Source organism: Octopus sinensis, linkage group LG5, assembly GCF_006345805.1.
Source record: "Octopus sinensis linkage group LG5, ASM634580v1, whole genome shotgun sequence".
Lineage (NCBI taxonomy): Eukaryota > Metazoa > Mollusca > Cephalopoda > Octopoda > Octopodidae > Octopus > Octopus sinensis.
In genome coordinates this window covers 31,918,770-31,938,153 of record NC_043001.1, presented here as the reverse complement: position 1 = coordinate 31,938,153, position 19,384 = coordinate 31,918,770, and the positions used below count along the sequence as shown (strand labels likewise).

General features: G+C 37.5%; 1 protein-coding gene across 1 annotated transcript in view; it reads left to right on the top strand.

The window, feature by feature from the left end:
* The window catches only part of LOC115211760 (dual specificity tyrosine-phosphorylation-regulated kinase 1A), a 509,539-nt gene that overhangs the window by 60,552 nt on the left and 429,603 nt on the right, over positions 1-19,384 (top strand). The window contains exon 3 of the mRNA XM_036503300.1: positions 6,943-7,032. The gene's annotated coding sequence lies outside the window, so the exon portion shown is untranslated. The remainder of the gene's footprint in view (positions 1-6,942; positions 7,033-19,384) is intronic.

Sequence of the window (19,384 nt, the reverse complement as noted above, 5' to 3'; positions counted from 1 at the left end):
TGTCTTTCGTGTAGACGTGACGTATCTGTTATTGTCTATCTCAATGTTTCCATCTAGAAATGGAATGATTGTATTACTAGGAGATTTATTTTTATTGTTTTAGATGCTGACTTTTTAACCATTTTTATATTTCTTTTTGTATTAAGCTGTTTTATTTATTTATTTTTTTAATTCTTCCTTCAATTTCTTCATTCTTCCGGTGCATCCGTACGATGTGTGTATCGTCTACACGTGGTGTGTATCGCATGTTCATGTCTCGATAGCAATTTGGTTTCCATTGTGGTCATATACACGGCTTCGAACGTGAGTCCTAGGTAAGCGTAAATGATATCTTTATCTTATATATATATATATATATATATATATATATATATTATATATATATATATACATACATACATACATACATGTATGTATGTATATAATATAATACAATATATATATACACATGTACATATATATATATATATATATAAATTCATATATGTACCTATACATGTATATACATACACACACATATACTGAGAGGGGGGTTATATATACATATACACACATATATATATATACATACTTACATGTATACACGTGTGTGTGTGTGTTTTCTCTTACTCTTACACTGGTTTCAGTTTCTAATAGTCTCCGTCTACAAAGAACGAAATACTTTTTGCTGTAACAAACATACAGATCTTGTAATGCACTCCAATACGGACTTGCAATTCATTCGGAACCGGAACAATATCTTTAATTGCAGGAGAACGTTGGGCACATGGATACTTTTGCCTCTGCATTTACAATTCCCAGTTTGGCAATGAGAACGGAAATCAGCTCATCTTAAGCTTTATGGAAGCTTCCAAAAGTATTCACGGATTACGCATTAAAACCTTCAGTCAACATGGCTTTCTTATACTCATCGTTATATATGCGTTTCATTATTTATATATTTTGTCTTGGGAAAATTTCTTCAGATTCTTTTTCAAACATTGGAGATTTCAAACATTGGAGATTGTGTTTCAAACACTGGAATAATCATAGTTCAGAAATTCAGTTTTCATAAGCCATTTCTCTCTATTTAATACAAAGCCTAGATTTTAGATATTGGCTTCAAGTTTTTGGCACAAAACCTGCAATTTCGACAGAGGAGAGTAACTTTATCTCACTGTCGCCTGTACTCAACTGGTACTTATTTCATCGACCTCTGGCGGGAAGGAAGACAAAGCTGACCTCGGCAGAATTTGAACTCGGAACATAAAGACAGACAAAATGCCGCTAAGCATTTTGCCAGTCGTGTTAACAATTCTGCCAGCTCGCTGCCTTCTCGAAATCTTAAATATTAACCTCTATACTTGATTCGTACGACATTTTATCGAACCCGGAGGGATGAAATGTAGTGTTGAGATCGGTGTTATGAAATATTTGTAACCCCATCAAATGGGTTGGTGCTATTTTCTTTCGTTTATACACTCACTCGTGTACACTTATACGTATGCTGGTACAGCTGTCTCTAGAAGTCCCATAATTTGTAGTCAGCTGGATGAAGTATTGCGAGACCGAGGCATCGAAAACAATTAGTGGAACATGGTGCATAGTACAAAGTTATACTTACTTCCTAGCGAGTGACGACTATTATAGTGTTTTATGTGTGCGTGTGTATATATATATATATATGTGTGCGTGTATATATATATATGTGTGTGTGTGTATGCATATATATATATATGACAATTATTCGTTAGCCATGATAAAACTCCGAGTTTCGGATGTCGGGGCGGAAACCCACGCCGCTGTCTCTTCAGTTATTGTATCGAAAACAATGCAATCTAAAAAGGTTTTTTTATAACATAACTGAAGAGGCGGCGGCGTCGAAACCGGAGTTTTATCATGGCTACCGAATAATTGTCACATTATATTCACAGATAAATTTCTATATTTACATAATATCGAGGTCTCTTTCATTCTTTTGTTGTATTACCATTTCTATCAACATATATATAAATATATATATAAATAAATATATATATATATATATATACACACACACACAGTCATCCTTAAAATTATTCATAATCTTGTTAATTTTTGTAATTTTTTTAGAATTTTTGTGATGAAATAAATGCATTTTGTCATGTTTGTTTACGTGTTGTATATATGCGACCAACAAGTAACAGAATAGCAATTCACAATTCAAGAAATTCTTCATTTCAGGAGTATTCATACCCTAGCTTTACTGGGTCCAATAACTTTCTTTAATCGTCAATATCATGGCCTTTGTTCTTTTTTTATGACTGCTTCTAGACGGTTCTTGTGCGTGTCCGCAAGCTTCCTGCATGTCTCCTGTGAGTTGATGGCCCATTCTTCCTTGGCGAAAGCCTCAAGCTTGGTCAGATATAAATAAAGGAAAAGATTTCTGCTCATTCTCAGTTTCTTCCTAATGGCCAAGAGGAAGATCAGTGAGGACCTACGTCAACGTCTTGTGCGTGCCCACAGTGAAGGAAAGATTTACAAGGCCATTTCAAAGCAGCATGATGTCCCTGTATTAATCCTCCTAGCATAATCAACAATCACAAGAGGTTCAACACTGTTAAAACCCTCAGTGAGCGTGGCAGGAAGAAAATCTGCCGAGAGGTCAACAACAACTACCGGACCACAGTCACGGCCTTAATTGAAACGCTTGACTAGGCAGGGAGGAAGGTGTCAGAGTACACCATTGAGCAAGTTTTATACAGAGGAGGCGCCCATGGACGTAGGCCTCGGAAGACGCTGCTTTTCAGGAAGAAACATCTGGAGTCTCACCTGCCCTTTGTTAGAGGCCATCTGAAGCAAGATCCTAGCTTTTGGTCAACAATCCTGTGGTCTGATGAGACGAAGTTGGCCATATAGATGATGAATTTGTCTGGAGGAAGAAAAGAGAAGCATACAAGCCGAAGAACACTGCCCACTGTCAAGCATGGTGGTGGAAACATAATGTTATGGAGATGCTTCTCTTCCAGTGGCACAGGGAATCTTGTCAAAGTCCAAGGAATCATGAGAAAGGATCCTGGATGAAAATGTAAAAGAATCATCAGGATCCTTGATGAAAACGTGAAAGAATCGGCTGAGAAACTCCAACTCAGCTACAACTGGAAGTACCATCAGGACAATGATCCGAAACATACCACCATGGTAATGAAGAAATGGTTCAAGGACAATGATATCAACATCCTAGAATGGCCAAGTCAGTGTCCAGACCTGAATCCGACCGAGAACTTGTGGTGAGACTTGAAGACCAGAATGATGGCTTGGAAACCGACAAGCCTGACCAAGCACGAGGCTTTCGCAAAGGAAGTGTGTATGTCAACCTCCCACAGCAGACATGCAGGAAGCTTTTGGACACGTAGAGGAATCGTCTAGAACAGTCATAAAGAACAATGGTATGCTTTTGACTATTAAAGGAAGACATTGGACTCAGTAAACCTAGGGTATGAATAATTTTGAACATGGCATTTTTTTGAAAATCCATTAATAAAATACCTCTGAAATGAAGAATTTCTTGAATCTTGTATTGTTATTTTTTTACTTGTTGGTCACATATATACAACACATAAACAAGCTTGACAAAATGCATTCATTTCATCACAAAAATTAACGAGGGTGTGAATAATTGTGAGGACTACTGTATATGTGTGTGTGTGTGCGCGCGTGCGCTTGTGTGTACATGTATTTCATACGTAAAATATTTTTGTTGTTTTTGTAAAATCTCAGAAAATAATTAAAAATTCACATTTTACGTATAGTCTATATTTGCATATATATAGAGAGACAGACAGACAGACAGATAGATGGATAGAGAGATGATTAGACACACACGCATCCGCGCACGTGTGTGTGTGTGTGTGTGTGTGTGTGTGTGTGTGTGTGTGTGTGCTAGTCTACATATATATATTTTTCTCTTGAAGAGCTGTTAAATCTAAAATACATGGAATTTTAGATTCTTGTTTCTACGATGTTAGCAGCACTCATGTCAGTCTCTGTCAGTCTCTGTCAGTCTCTGTCAGTCTCTGTCAGTCTCTGTCAGTCTCTTTTTCAGGCTTTCATTTAAATGCTGTTCATTCTTACGGGCTTAAAAAGATTTTCATTTTATTTTGTTAGCCTTGACAGGGTGCTGACCCTTTCAGCAAACTCACCCGTATACTTACTGCACAGAAAGCACACAAAGCGAGGAATGAATTATTTCGATATTGTGCATACGCGTGTGCATGTGTGTGTGAGTGTGTGAGTGTGTGTGTGTGTGTGTGAGTGTGTGAGTGAGTGTGTGTGTGTGTGAGTGTGTGTGTGTGGTGTGTGTGTGTGAGTGTGTTGTGTGTGAGTGTGTGTGTGTGTGTGTGTGTGTGTGTGTGTGTGTGTGTGTGTGTGTGTGTGTGTGTGTGTGTGTGTGAGTGTGTGTGTGTGTGTGTGTGTGTGTGTGTGTGTGTGTGTGTTTGCGTTCATCCCTGTTCATTTTGAGACATCGCACGCGCGTGTATGTATGTGCGAGTTCCTTTTGTAAAAAAAAAGTGGGAGGTGTTTTAGTTTGAAAATAAAATGCATATCTTTGCGTGTACGAACAAGCCCCTTGTGATTTTGATGCACAGAAGGCTGCACATAAAACCTAGTTGTGGGTAAACACTAAAAAAAGCTTGCGGATATAAATGATTTGGGCGTGTTTGGGTGTGCAGTAACGCATGTAATTTTTTTTTATTACGTTGAGTAGCTCTCTTTTTTTTTTTCTTCTAATCTTAACCTCTGTTAAGATACCATTGGTAAAGTTCATAATGTTAAATAACAAAAGTTAGTAAATTAAATCGCAAGCGATTTCCCTGCATTTTTATATCCTTTTTAATTTATTTACTCTTTTCGTAAATTGAGAAGTTTTAAATTTCTCAATGGTTTCCTTACCTAGAGAGATGACTTCAGTGCTAGCTTTTCTAAAAGAGAAAAGAGAATAGAGCTTCTAAAAGTGAATAGAGCTTGATAGGCTGACACGAACTTATTATGTTACATAAGTGAAATCCTATTCTGTTTGCATTTAACAGGTAGAACGCTAACGTAGTTTCCTTCAGCAATCTTGTTAATTGTCAGGGCGGCAAGCCGGCAGAAACGTTAGTACGCCGGGAAAAATACGTAGCCGTATTTCGTCTGCCACTACGTTCTGAGTTCAAATTCCGCCGAGGTCGACTTTGCTTTTTCATCCTTTCGGGGTCGATAAATTAAGTACCAATTACGCGCTGGAGTCGATATAATCGGCTTGATCCGTTTGTCTGTCCTCGTTTGTCCTCTTTGTATTTGGCCCCTTGTATTTGGCCCCTTGTGGGTAGTAAATAAATAGATATTTAAAGGCGGCGAGCTGGCAGAAACGTTAGCACACCAGAGGAAATGCGTAGCCATATTTCGTCTGCCGTTACGTTCTGAGTTCAAATTCCGCCGAGGTCGACTTTGCTTTTCATCCTTTCGGGGTCGATAAATTAAGTACCAATTACGCACTGGAGTCGATATAATCGACTTAATCCGTTTGTCTGTCCGTGTTTGTCCTCTCTGTGTTTAGCGCTTTGTGGGTAGTAAAGAATTAGGTATTTTGTCTGTCTTTATGTTCTGAGTTCAAATTCCACCGAGATCGAGTTTACTTTCATCCCTTCGGGGTCGATAAATTAAGTATCAGTTGCGTACTGGAGCCGATTTAATTGACTGGTCCCCTCCCTATAAATAGAGTGGAGAAGTATCTTAACTGTCAAAATTAGCAGCACTATATTTCCTCTAGTGGAGGCGCGTGGCTTAGTGGTTAGGGTGTCAGCATCATGATCGTAAGATTGTGGTTTCGATTCCTGGACCGGGCGACGCGTTGTGTTCTTGAGCAAAACACTTCATTTCACGTTGCTCCAGTCCACTCAGCTGGCAATGCCATAGAAACCGGGAAACCAGGCCCATGATCTTGGCTAGGCTTTAAAAGGGCACAGGGGAGGCGCAATGGCCCAGTGGTTAGGGCAACGGACTCGCGCTCAAAGGATCGCGGTTTCGATTCCCAGACCGGGCGTTGTGTGTGTTTATTGACCGAAAACACCTAAAAAGCTCCACGAGGGTCCGGCAGGGGTTGGTGGCGACTCCTGTTGTACTCTTTCACCACGACTTTCTCTCACTCTCTCTTCCTGTTTCTTGAGTAACGCTGCGATGAACTGTCGTCCCGTCCAGCTGGGGGAACACATACGCCACGGATACCGGGAAACCGGGCCCATGAGCCTGGATAGGCTTGAAAAGGGCGTCGTTTATCACTATATTTCCTCTAAAGAGGCGCATAACCTAGAGGCCAAGGTAGCAGATAACATTTTCGGACTGGGTAACGCATTTTGTCTTTGTTCACTTAGTTGAAAATTACGACTCGCGGCGGCTGGATGTTAACCTTGAGTCGGAATATCGACCCATTCAGAGGTGCTTTCTTACTTACGGTCCTCAAAAACAAAGCTCTAAAACCCGAAAAGTCTCCAGCCTCGTGTTCCTGTAGGTACGAAGCAAGTATCTTCTCTCTCTCTTTTTCCTTCTCTCCTCACTCTCTCTCTCTCTCTCCTTCTCTCCTCTCTCTCTCTCTATCTGCATTTACATACATATACATACATATATGCATACATACATAAATACATGCAAACATTTATATGTATAGTTCTATATTTAAGAGATGAGGAATTATGTAGATTATTTACATTAGACGGATATTTGGCCTCATCTTGTTTGTTGTTAACACAACATTTCGGCTGATATATCCTCCAGCCTTCATCAGGTGTCTAGGGGAAATTTCGAACCTGGTTTCTCATTCCTAAGATATTTTTCGATGTTGTTATTATTGTTGTAGTTGTGGTTTGTAGTAGTAGTAGTATTGTTCTTGTTATTATTATTATTATTATTATTATTATTATTATTATTATTATTATTATTATTCAGGTCACTGCCTGGAATGGAACTCGGAATCTTGGGGCTAGTAGCCCGCGCTCTTAACCACTACGCCATATATCCACGGGCATATGACTTACGGTAACTGGCTTTCTTTTTTAACGTTTGGTTTCTTTAAAATATCTATTCATGCGTAAGAATTTGGGTGTACATGTGTGTATGTATGTGTGTGTGTGCTTACATTTTCGCTTTTGTTCTTGCTTTTGTAAGCACTCATACTCACATAGATACCTATGCGCAAACACACACACACACACACAATCCAAGCATCTGTGTGTGTGCATGCGCGCGTGTGTGTGCGTGCGTGAGTGTGTGCATGTTGCCCACTGTTTTACATCGACTTCCGATCTGGTCTCAATCATCATCCTTGAGTTTTGTTGTGGTAATTAACACTGGATATGAAAAGGATGTGGTTGCTTTGTGGGGTTGATATTACTATATTCATAAGTACCGATTCTGCTTCTAGGATGTGCCCTACTACAGTGAGTCATGTTATCTATGCGTTAGGTGTTTCGAATATGCAGTAAGAGTTTTTATTTCGACATTGCGTATCCTACCGTTGTATTTATGTTTGCAGACACTAGATTTTTCTCTCTTTTAATTATATTCTTGCCTATGTTCCCGATTCTTGCGCCTATAATACAGACCGTTTCACCAATATTGTTGTGACATTCTTACCCTTCATCTAAGCACTTTTTCCGGTACACTACGACCTTGTTTTGCAGTTTACACTAAGGGTGGTTGTATACTCTGAAGATGCTCTTGAATAGGTTATTTTTCTCAAATGCGTATGGCCTACTTATTAGTAGCTTAACTGGTTTGCATGTTGTTCTTTACTTCGATTTTAAGCTTTGTTTCATTTAGTGCTTTTCTAATTCTGTGGGCTAACGATGGTTATCATTGACAAATATTACACTTCATTTTGCTGTTTATATATCTAGTCTGTTTAGCTATTTTTTTTTCCTTTCTAAATCATTCAAGATTTGCTTCGATATAGGGCACATAGACCTTTTCTTTGTTCTTCTAAATAATTCATTATTTATTCAGCGATGACGCACGGAAGATATACTTCTCAGCATCCTTATTTGGTTTGCTGTCAGAATCGTATATTCTCTAACAGAGCAGCTTAATGACAACTGCAGGTTTCGTAAAACTCGAGAGTGGGAGTTAATCTTTGTCTATATTTTCAAGTTAGAGTTTAAATAAGTAGTCAAAGGTTAACCTTGATACTCTTTGAGGATGGAGTTTGTTATATGCTGTTGCTCTTTATAGCACTTTCTTCCAGTTCCCGAGTATCATGTCGCAGGGGAATTTGTGTAATCTTGCTATGTGTCAAACACATAGCAAGAGTACACAACACTACCACAATTATAGATATCTCCGCTAGTTACTCTCTGGGGTGTCTATTCAACTATACTCCAAAAACCTTGGTCTCGTCTTTCGTGAGATTGACGTCCATGATTGCATTCATCTCCGGAATATACAGTATAGTATTAAATTTAAATATGCGGCCATTTTTAGAGACGGTTTGAGAGGGCACCAACAACATTTTCTTATAAATCATGGGAGTTTATGGGGAAATGAGATTCTACTTATTTCGGATTTTGCAAGGCAACATTATTTTAGGTCATTCTTTGTCGACATGTGAGTATTATAAGAACCCCACCTCGTTCGGCATCATTATTGCGAAATGCTACATCACTCTCACAAATCAGCGACACGCAATTCGTAACAAAATCAATATCGGTAGATGGATATATGGACACTATATCCATGCTGCCAATAATGCAAGTTGTAAGGTCAGAGAAGTGCTTGAAGTCATTGATCCTTTTGCGACAGCAGAGAAGACTTCACGAGCAGAATCGATGACTGTGACCTAACAGATTGCATTATAGATAGCATGATGTAATATCGCTATGTATGAGTGTATATGTTTGTAATGCGAGTACGTACAAAATCAAAACGGAAAATACAAAAGCATTCACACACTCACATGGACACGTACTAACCACTGTTAATACTAGCCCTTTTGTGTCTGACCGTGGTCAATGCCACATCGATATTCTTCCCTCTGCCGTAAGGCTTCATTTCCACAGCTGAATTCAATTCGTCCCCAGTCGAAAGACACCTGTAGTTATGTTCTGTTATTATTATTATTTATTATATTTTTGTATTTATATTAGTGTAACATCGTTTGTTTATCCGTCCTTATTTTCATATACAGTCGAGGTTTTTTTTCCAAGGAATCTAATGCTCTTAGCTTAGTTTTTTCTTGGGGCTGGCCAGATTGGAGCAATCTCAAGATTAATCAGCCGAAATTGCGAGGATGATCTGGTTCTTGACTGAGGATAAAAGGCTTCGAATGACCCGCCCTTGTTTTTTTGTATCGTCTATCTGGATGTTTTGTTGTCCCTTTTTGTATCACCTAGTTGTCCGAATGTTTTGCGTTCTTTTCCCATTTTGTATTTTATGTCCAGCCGAAATTGCGAAGATGATCCGGTTCTTGACTGAAGATTGAAGGCTTCGAATGTCCCGTCCGTGTTTTTTGTATCGTCTTCTAAATGTTTCACGTTCTTGTCCCAGTTTGTATTTTTTTTACATTTACATATATATATATATATATATATATATATATATATGTCCAGTTCCTTTGGTTTGTGTCTATGTTTTCGTTTCTCTTTGTGTTCGACGTCCCTTTGGTGTCCTGTACTCATATATGCGTGTATATGTACATGTAGAGGTAGGTACGTACATATATGTTTATATATATGCATATGTTTTATTTCATTTATTAATATATATATATATATATGGTTCACATGTACTGGAAATAAAAGATAAAGCTATGTGAGGGAACAACAAACAGGTGTATTAGTTTGACGTCAGGAAGAATGGAAACGTTTTTGACGGACAGAGGAAAAAATATGTCAGGATTAACAATTTAACATGCTGAAATGATCGAAAGAGGCTGAGTAAAGGGGAGATAACAGTGAACCGGTTGAACAGGGGTTCGTAACCGCATGTGTGTATGCAAGAATGGGGCATGTGAGTATGTATGTATGAATAGGGGTGAGTGCGTGTGAATGGATGTTTGAGTGTGCTTAAACTTATGAGCCTGAGATATATATGTGTGTATGTGTGTGCGTGTGTGTGTGTGTATGTTTGCACACACGTTACGGGTAACTAATAGAAGAAGGAGCACTCAATACCTGTGGCAGATTGTTATAATTTATTGAGCCAGTAGGAATCGTTGTATAGCTATACTTTGATGTTTAATGAGCACGAAAATTTGCCTCAATCAAAACTGTTATTAACACAAGTAAGTGGAAGGAATGGTGAAAGCTTCGCATTAACGAGACTCATATTAGTCTCGAAGTTACGTGATTAAGACTAAATACTCACTTCCTTGATAGGAAACTCTCGCTAACATAAGACTCGTAATATCTCGTCAATGCGAAATTTGTGTTACCCCTACCACCTTATATCAATGAAAATTTGCAAGCTGAATGACATATACATAAATATAGCGTCTAATAAAACTGGGGTAGGAGTAAACTCGGATCTTTTCGGTTTGAACGGCAGCTTTTTCTAGTGGTGTCATATGAAATTGTCACCCATAATTATGACCCTAGTATCGATCTATTGCATTTCAATCTGTTTTAGGGTTAGGGTTAGTAAATAAACCCAATGTTTCTTAAACGAGGGACATATTCATACGGCACAGAATGCTTTTTACCTCAATGGACATCATTGATTGGTTGAAATTGCAGAAATTGAAGAAAAAAAAACAACAAATATCTTACAAACTATAGAATTTTCTCAATACAGCCAAGAGAAAAAGATGTTTTATAAACACATTCTGTAATTATATATGTGCGAGCATGTGTACGTGTGTGTGTGTGAGAGAGAGAGGGGGAGAGAGAGGGGGGAAAGAGAGAGTGGTCTTGCCAGTCATTTGGCGGTTAAATCTCATTGTGTGCTTCTGACCCAATTGAGTTTCATTCAGTTTTCGATGTAATCAAGATCACATGTCCAGCGTTCTGATCACATGTTCTTTCTGCAAGTCAGATGTTCTCTACTGGATTTAATATTAATGGAGGGGTGGTGTAGATCTTTACAATAGATAACATTTCTCAAGCGTGACGAAATAGATGATAGATGCATACTCGGTCATATATATACGAGTGCGTGTATGTGTGTGTGTGTGTATATGCGTGGGTGTGGGTGTTTGTGTGTGTATGTGTAGGTTTGTATGTTTGAATATATATATATATATATATATATATATGAAATCAGATCTTAATTAAATCATTTTCCGGTTGGGAAATCTTTTATTTAATTTCTCTTTCAATCAAGTTCTCCCCCAAACTAACATTCATATCCTGGACTCTTTCATGTGAAACCTAAAGCAGCTGTTACTGTAATTTAGCCCCAGGTTCACCTGCATTAAGCAAACTTAAATTCAAAGGTATTTCAGCTTGTTCCTCCCAGTTTTTAGGGGTGCCTAGTATTAATTTATCGAATGTATCTTCAAGTTTATTATTTACGACGTTGTAGAGAGCGAGCGGCAGAATTGTCACCACGCTGTACAAAATACTAGGCGGCCCTTCATCCGTCTTTTACATTCTGAGTTGAAACTCCGCCTTGGTCGACTTTCCCTTTCATTCTTTCGGGTCGATAAAATAAGTTGCAGTTGAACATATTCAATAATCTAGTCGTTTGTGTGGCTGTAAAAACAAACGGAATAGTCTAAGAAAGGATCTCTTAAATCATATCTCTTAAGACATGGTTAACCTGTCACTAAGCAACAACAAAAACATTGCAGGAAACCGTATGATCATAATGATGGACTCTCTCGTCGAAGACGACCTACGTGTGTCCAGCTTCTGCCGAACGACCTGCATTAATGATTTGTTTATTGTGATCAAATGTAAGTGCTTTACATTGGCTCTCACTCTCTCCAGGAAATTGACATCGCCAGAACAGGTACACGATGTACCACATGTCAGGCGTCGAAGTGGTCGTAGCGCAGCGTGAGATGGAGCTTTTTTTTTTTTCGAGAACACAACGCACCACCCAGTCTAGGAAGTGAAACCGTCATCTCGCGATCGTGAGTGCAACACCCGAACCACTAGGCCATGCGTCCTAATAATAATAATAATAATAATAATATACCACAGGTTTGCTTGTCAGTTGTTTCACCTTAACCATTTGAGCATGTCCCTTAGTGACTGACGATATGTACATCTCTGATCACGAGCAGAAGTATTGGGGGAGCATCATAGCCATGTGTTGAGAGGGATACATTAGGGTTTGGATAATTCACCCCTGGAAACATCGGCGTTTCGTTCAACATCCTTAAACAACCCATATTCAGGGACCTTTTGAGTGGGATGGGTTACTCGACCAGAAGAAAATTTTAAGTGGGCCCCACCTGCAAGGTCATGCGCTGTTTATCTTGATATGAGATCACCATGTTGCGCACATATGGTTGTGATGCATGTGTACCCTTATCGGACGGGTAGTCATGATGGGTATACTGGGCTTCGTATATTTTACCCCAGTGTCACTTTGATGGCATGCACTGCTCCCTAACTCTATAATAATAATAATAATAATAATAATAAAATAATAATAATAATATACCACAGGTTTGCTTGTCAGTTGTTTCACCTTAACCATTTGAGCATGTCCCTTAGTGACTGACGATATGTACATCTCTGATCACGAGCAGAAGTATTGGGGGAGCATCATAGCCATGTGTTGAGAGGGATACATTAGGGTTTGGATAATTCACCCCTGGAAACATCGGCGTTTCGTTCAACATCCTTAAACAACCCATATTCAGGGACCTTTTGAGTGGGATGGGTTACTCTACCAGAAGAAAATTTTAAGTGGGCCCCATCTGCAAGGTCATGCGCTGTTTATCTTGATATGAGATCACCATGTTGCGCACATATGGTTGTGATGCATGTGTACCCTTATCGGATGGGTAGTCATGATGGGTATACTGGGCTTCGTATATTTTACCCCAGTGTCACTTTGATGGCATGCACTGCTCCCTAACTCTATAATAATAATAATAATAATAATAATAATAATAATAATGATAATGATAAATGCCTTGATGCAGTACCAGGCAGTGGCTCTCATGTCTTCTAATCTCAACTGATTGAAAGTGTTATCATGCACATTGTTTTGTCTTGGTATAAAAGATGGGCTACAGTCAATATTCTGCTCAATACCACAGGTTTGCTTGTCAGTTGCATGTCCCTTAGTGGCTGACGAATGGGCCTCTCTGATCACGAGCAGAAGTAGTGGGTGGGGAGCATCATAGCCATGTGTTAAGAGGAATTGTTTGGAGTTTGTATAGTTCACCTTTGGAAACATTCACGTTTTGTTCATCACCCTTAAACAATCCTTATTCAGGGACTTTTTGAGCGAGATGGACTACTCGACCTGAACAAAATTCTAACTGGGCCCCACCTGGAAGATCATGTGGTCCTCGGCGGGATTTCAGCACATTATGTAAAGAACAAGAAAAAATACCACAACGCATTTTGTCCGACTCGCTAATGATTCTGCCAGTTCGCTGCTACAATAATAATAATAATAATAATAATAATAATAATAATAATAATAATAATAATAATAATAATAATAATAATAATGGTTTCAATTTTGGAGGAGAGGATGAGTCGACTACATGATTCCAGTGTCCAACTGGTACTTATTTTATCGACCCCGAGAGGATGAAGGGCTAAGTCAACCTCGGTGCTAACGATTCTGCCAGTTCGCTACCATAATAATAATAATAATAATAATAATAATAATAATAATAATAATAATACTGATAATGATAATAGGCGTAGGAGTGGCTGTGTGGTAAGTAGCTTGGTTACGAACCACATCGTTCCAGGTTCAGTCCCACTGCGTGGCACCTTGCGCAAGTGTTTTCTACTATAGCCTCGAGCCGACCAAAGAATTGAGAGTGGATTTGGTTGACCGAAACTGAAAGAAACCCGTCGTATATATGTATATATGTATGAGTGTGTGTGTATGTTTGTGTGTCTGTGATTGTCCCCCCTCCTCCAACATAGTTTGACAACCGATGCTGGTATGTTTACGTCCCCGTAGCGGTTCGGCAAAGGAGACCGATAGAATAAGAACTAAGCTTACAAAGAATAATTCCTGGGGTCGATTTGCTCGATTAAAGGCGGTGCTCCAGCATGGCCACAGTCAAATGACTGAAACAAGTAAAAGAGTAAAAGAGTAATAATAATAATAATGATAATAATAGTAATACTGATAATAATAATAATAATAATAATAATAATAATAATAGTAAAATTGATAATAATAATAATAATATTGATAATAATCATAATAATAAGAAGAAGAAGAATAGTAATATTGATGATAATAATAATAATAATAATAAATAATAATAATAATTAATAATAATAATAATAATAAATCAGCTGTGTGAATACTATCTTAAATAACCGTTCGTGACGACATTGTATCACCTGTGACTATGACGTATCTGCCAGTGACGACAACAATGACGACAACAATAAACCAGCAACGGCGATTGTTGCACAAAACTGTTAATATAATATCTATAACAGAGTTAACGAAACCTTGCTACATCATTCTGCAATGATGATGATATTATCACTGATGACGACGACGACTATGATGATGATGATGATGATGACGATGATAATGGTAACGAGGATGGTCGTGGTGGTAGTGGTGGTGGTGGTGGTGGTGGTGGTGGGAAATGATAGTGTTGTAGGGTGGGGGTGGAGATAAACATGATGAGATATCCTTTGTGGCGATGTTGATACCTAAACTGTGGCGTTTATAAAATAATCTCGTCGCCGATCCATGGTCTTCGATGGCAACGCTGTCAGAGATTACGTGAGCAAGGAACCGAGCCAACCGGGGAAACACTACGCAGACGCTTTAATCAAACGGGAAACCTTTATACAATTATTCGAGCTGCTAGAATTATATATATATATTATATATATAATATATATATATATATATATTATATATACACATATATATATGCATAAAACAATTCGCTTATATATAGTTTCAAGGTTCATCCAAGGCTGGGACCATGGGCTATACGTCCCCTGCCCAATTCAGGATCACAGCATATAGGTACATTGCAACATAATTTCTTTTCCTCAACAGGCCCTGTCCTGTTTAACATTGTCCCGAAAGAGATGAAATAGGAAAAGGATCCCATCAACTTTAAACGGAGTCTGGATAGATTTCTTCAAGGAATACCAGATAAGCCACCCATAATTGGATACAACTCACCCAACAAAAACTCACTACTTGAATGGACCATAAACAAAACTTGACTTAAGCAGGATTTAGATAATCCTATCAGGTGGTGCTATTAAGTTAGACATGGCCTGGACCAATCTTTGGTCGAAACATATCTAAGTTTTATCTAAATTTTCTAAGTTTTATGTATATATATACGAGCAAAACGCCCCCGTCCGATGAACGGTGCTGAGTTTCAAATATTTAAACCAAATTTTCTCAAAACAACTTGTCCGACCGTCCCATAGGCTTCCCCTTTGAGAAACATTGATTTAACCTAAATTTGAGACACCAGCAAAAGACGGGTTCCGACTGATGTGCTTGCGCGTACAAATGCACGTTCCCACGGTTTTATCGATCGCATTCTCACCTGGAAGCGATTTTTGTAATTTTTACACGCCCTAATACCGTCGGTATCTACATATCAAATTTGAGCGCAATCGGATGGAGGATGCCCGAGATCCTAGAAGACACAGACAGACAGAACGGATTTTATATAATATATATATGTATGCCATCCTGACGAAAATTCTTTATTTCCTCATATCCTTTATATCTGTGTATGTGTGTGTATAAAATACATATATATATATATATATGCATATTTATATATATATATATATATATAATATATATATAATATATTTATATATATATAAACATATATATACAAATATGTATATATATATATGTATATATGCATATATAAACATATATATATATATATATATATATATATATATATATATATATATATATGTATATATACATAAATACATATATATATATATATATTATAAACATATATATACAAATATGTATATATATATATATATATGTATATATACATAAATACATATATATATATAAACATATATATACAAATATGTATATATATATGTATATATGCATATATAAACATATATAAACAAATATGTATATATATATGCATATATAAACATATATATATATATATGTATATATATGTATGTATATATGTGCGTATATATACATAAATACATATATATATATGTATGTATATATATGCATATATATACAGATATATATACATATATATGTATACATATATACACATATATATATACATATATACAAATATATATATGTATGTATATATATACACATATATACATATATATATATGTAATGTATATATATGTATCTGTACACACACACACACACATATATATATATATATATATATATATATATATAGGTATGTAGGGTGTATCCCAGCTGTTTCCTCTTGAAGCACATCTGCTTTTTCCATTATTCCGGTGGCTCGTGACGAATGAGGTTGTTTGGTGGAGAAGGCTGAAAAGCATGAGGTCAGACACACTCCTCTTCGATAGAGTTCTGATTGACTTCTTCAAGTTTCACTTGTAAAGATAACTGAGAGTGGAGAGGGAAGTGCTGTCTTCGAGTGAGTTTATTGAAAGGTGGGTGAAAGTTGCGAAAATGGCAAGGGTGGATGGTTGCTCTCTAAGTGTAGACCTGTGAGTCGGAGGGAAAGAATTGGAAAAGATACTTGCTGCTAGGGTTTCAGGGAAATCTCGGACTGTGGGTTTCCTCGATTATTCCTAGAGGCCTTCCTGTATTAGGAGGGCCACATCTCTCTCATCATCCCGGCCATTTTGTTTTTGCTTTTGTATGCTATGCATATGTCCATTCTTTTTCCCCGTGTATACTTTTCCTTTTTTTTATCTTTTCATTATACGTAAACCCCCCAACACTTTATGTCTAAGTCTCTATTATCCGCCTCATCCTTCACCCTTGTGGCAAATAAATGAAATCATTATCATTATTGTTATTTTACTGTCTTTGCACAGCTTCTAACGCTGGAGATGTACTACGGTGTCAGTTGTTCACTACCAGTGAACTAAGGTAACACCCCTTATTTTTCAAGCACCATCGAGAGTGTTCGAGCGGTTCCAAGCAGTTTTCTGCAAGTGCTCTACTCTTATTGCAGTCCTTATTTTCCATGTACTATTTTCCCATGCTCTACTCTTATTGCAGTCCCTATTTTCCCTATTTTCCAAGATTTTTATTCATTGTTCCCAGGGTTCCGACAATTATTATTATTATTATTATTATTATTATTATTATTATTATTATTATTATTATTATCATTATTATTATTATTATTATTATTATTATTATGATTTCTTTGAAGAATTTTTAATGGGATATCGCTAAAATTTCAATATAACATGTAAAACTTTGTAGTTCCTATTAGTAAATGAAATACATTTAATGAAGTAAAAATAATACCAAAAAAATTGCAAGACATACATACGTACGTACATACAAAAATACCCTGTCGTTGATGTTGAAATTGGATCTAGGTTAGAAACCGATTCTTTCTCTATTAGCAAGAAATATTGAAGTAAACTGAATAATGACATACATACGTACATATATATATATATATATTGCATGAACTAAAATTTGGAGGGGGACGAGATAAACTGCATGCATCAAATTACTATAAAATCAAGTAGTAATTTTACCTTGTACTTATTCGTAGAGCAGGTTTTGAACAGTGCTATTCGATTTTAAGTTATTTTTTTCAAAGCTATAATGGATGTGGCAGAGAGCATATTCGACATATTTTTCTTTATGAGTTCAATAAAGGCATCAATAAAGGAATGGAAAGTGCGAGGAATTTTAATGCTGTATTTGGGGTTCTGACAATAACCGTAAGCCGGTGTCAACGGTGGTCCCAGAAATTCCGAGCCGGAAACTACAGCCTAGAAGATGAGCAGCGTCCTGGAAGATCAGTAGAGCTCGACGAGGACGTACGGCAAACCCTGGTGGAACAAAATCCCATCATAATTGTTGATGAACTAGCAGAGAAGCTTGGAGTTGGTCATTCAGCCATTCATCGACACATGTGCGCTATCGGAAAAGTCAGCAACTTGGGTCAGTGGGTGCCCCCAAAACTTTCTGAGTTTAATCGCACGCAGAGAGTGAATGTGTGCTCTTCTTTGCTGTCAATTCTTACGAATAGACCTTTTTTTGACTCGTGCGAGAAATAGGATCCCCATAAAAATGTCAAGCGCAGGCTAAAGAAGGTCTTCACCCTCGTAAGTTGTTGTTATGTTTGGTGAGATATGAAAGGATTAGTCCACTTTGAACTTTTAAACCCAAACCAACCGAATACAAAGGAGATCAACTGCGAGCAGCTTGAACGGCCTGACTCAGCGCTAGAAGAAAATAGACCATTTTTTGTTTCAAGACGAAGGGTGTTCTTCCATCAGGATAATGCTCGGCCACATACAATGAGGATGACATTCCAAAGGGTGAGGCAGTTTGAATGGGAAATGATGCCCCACTCATCATATTCGCCGGACATTACCCCGACGAATATATATATATGAGGTCGTTTCCAGTGCCGTTGGATTGGCTCCTGTGCAGGTGGCACGTAAAAAACACCATTTGAGAGTGGCCGTTGCCAGTGCCGCCAGACTGGCCTTCGTGCCGGTGGCACATAAAAGCACCCACTACACTCTCGGAAGGGCATCCAGCTGTAGAAACTCTGCCAGATCAAGACTGGAGCCTGGTGCAGGCATCTGGTTCGCCATCCCTCAGACAAAACGTTCAACCCATGCTAGCATGGAAAGCGAACGTTAAACGATGATGATATATATATATATATAGTGGTTTTATTGGTTTCATATATATATATATATATATATATATACACACACACTTTCATTTTCATGTGTGGATTTTAATTTTTTTCAGCGTTTCAACTCTTGGAATATATGTGTGTGTATGTAAAAGGAGAGTATGTGAATGTGTGTGTGTGTGTGTTTGCGGAAACCTTCCAGTTTACTATAGTTATCAACAACTAAGCATTTTTATTAAATTGAGTTTTTTGTTGGTTCTTTTTCTTAATTTTTGTTTTCTTAAAATATTATGTTTTTTTTTTAAACTTTCTTTTGGGTGTTTGAATACAAAGAGGAGGTAAATATTTAGAAGATAGCAGGTTTTACAACAACATCAACCAAACTACTCGGGTTAAACCGAGAAAAACAGCTACCACATATATATATATATA